This window comes from Penaeus vannamei, chromosome 29 (genome assembly GCF_042767895.1).
Source record: "Penaeus vannamei isolate JL-2024 chromosome 29, ASM4276789v1, whole genome shotgun sequence".
Classification (NCBI taxonomy): Eukaryota; Metazoa; Arthropoda; class Malacostraca; order Decapoda; family Penaeidae; genus Penaeus; species Penaeus vannamei.
Window position 1 is genome coordinate 20,636,334 of NC_091577.1, and position 2,500 is coordinate 20,638,833.

General features: G+C 33.2%; 1 protein-coding gene across 3 annotated transcripts in view; it reads left to right on the forward strand.

Annotated features, from left to right (window-relative positions):
• Positions 1-2,500, forward strand: part of LOC113800349 (probable sodium/potassium/calcium exchanger CG1090) — a 173,875-nt gene that overhangs the window by 153,190 nt on the left and 18,185 nt on the right. The gene's annotated exons all lie outside the window — the stretch shown is intronic.

Below are 2,500 nucleotides of genomic sequence, written 5' to 3' on the forward strand. Positions count from 1 at the left end.
CTGACGGCAAGGCGGCGGCAGGGCAGGGAGGTAGCCACGTAGCTTTGCGTGGTCACTCACCTTGGAGACGAGAAAGGAGACAAGCGAACACATCACTATAAAGTATTGATTCCATTATTCTCCAGCTACCGACCTCACGTGTTTCTCACCGGCCAGGGTTCCGGATCAGTGGTTCGGATGGCGGGTTGAAGCTCCGAATAGAGATGGTGGAGCTCGGTGGCGCTGGGTGTGATTGAAGGGTGCGAATAATGGGTTCGAATGCATGTTTCGAATTTGGTTTGAAACTCTGAATATGCAGTAGATTTATATAACGTTTTGAAGGCGTAGAGTGAAGGTTCTGAATGCGAGTTAAGGGTCCGAATACGGGTTAAGTTTGGAAATCGAGCTCCGAACATAGGGTTGTATGACGATTAGAAAGCTTCGATTGGTGGTTTCGAATGCGTTTGAGAGTCCGGATAAGGTTTCGAAAGGGGGTTCGGAATCTGGTTGAAGTTCCGAATATCAGATAGTGTGATGATTAAAAGGTGTCGAGCGATGGGGAAGGCTAGATCAGTAGCGACTCGAGGAGGTGTCGCTGCGCATGTGCGCATCAACTGCAGTTGGTGTTTACGCTGGGCTATTTTTAAAATAGCACAAGTTCATGTTTACATATATATACATATACATATATGTACATGTGTATTCAGTTTGTTTATATATACATATACATATATAAACACATACATACATACATATATATATATATATATATATATATATATATATATATATATATATACATATATATATATGTACATATATATATATATATATATATATATATATATATATATATATATATATATATATATATATATGTATGTATCCAACAGTGTTAAAGTTTCAATTCATCTTTTGACTATCCGATTCATTCAGGAAGCTGACACGAGTTAGGCTAGGTCATTTTGTGACGTCATCAAAATAGACCCCATGTGTTGTTTCCAAAAGTACAATCAGACGCCATGACACCTCCTCGAGTTGCTACTGATCTAGCCTTCCCTATCGAGTGATGGTCTGAATGCGATTTAAGAGTCAGAATAGGTGTTCGGACAACGATCAACGCTTCGGAAATATAGAATCAAGTTCAAAGATTCGTTTCATGTTCTGAATGCCATTGAGGGTTCGAAAAGGGATTCGCATTGAGTTTGAGCCTCGAATAAAAGCTCAAATGGAGGTTCAAAGCTGCGAGTAACGGTTTGAAAATGATTCAAATCACAATTAAAGCTTCGCCTAGATGTTCGAAGCTTCAAACGAAATAGTCGCTGGATGGAATAGGCGATGAATGACTAATATTGTTTTTAAAACTATAATGTTTACAGTGCAATAAATCAATTTGGTAATTGTTGTGATGATAGATAATAATGGTAATGATACTGATATATAGCATAATAATAGTAATAATACTGATAGTGAAAAGGATGGTAATAATGTTAATAATAATAATAATAATTATGATATAGATAATGATGTGATGATATAATGATAATGATAAATAATGATAATAACAATAACAATAATGATAACGATTACGATGGTAATCACAGTGATAATGATAATTATGACAATGATGATAATAATGATAATAATCATGATAATGATAATAATAATAACAAAAATTATGATAATGATAACAATAGTAATAATGACAATGCCGATGAGGATGACGATAATGAGATAATGAGGATAATGATAATGACAATGATAATGATAATAAGGTAAAGATATAAGTATTAATGATAATAATAACATCCATAACAACAACAATAAGGATGATAATACTAATACTATTACTACTACTAACGATAATAATTATCATTTTTGTTATTGTTGTTATCATAATTATTATGATTATCATCATCACTATCATTGTTATTGGTATTTTCATTATCATCATTATAGTCATCATTGTTATTATAATCATTATCATTATTACTGTGAAACTAATTACACTATTGATAATGATAGCAATTACACTATAGATAACAATGATAAAAATAATAATAACAATAACAATAATAGGAACAGTAATCACAGTGATAATATTAACAACGATAAAGGCATTATTGCTGTTAAAATGACATCAATGCTGATAGCAATATCAGTCATGACAATAGTTATGACAATAACGAGTATTATTGTCATATAAGTAATGAAAATTATATTCACGAGGATGATCGTAGTAGCAAGGATAATGACAATGTACTGATTAAAAAAAAAGATGATGAGAAAGGTAATTGCGTTAATTCGACGGTTTTTGCCTATTAAGCAGTAATGTCACGTTGAAGCATCTATATCTCTTATGAAACATTAGTCTGTATTAGACGCGCTCTTTCGCCATTTCCATTACTGGTGTGTTTGTCTGTTATCTTATTTTTGGGTTCTCTCTCTCTCTCTCTCTCTCTCTCTCTCTCTCTCTCTCTCTCTCTCTCTATCTATCTATCTATCTATCTATCTATCTATC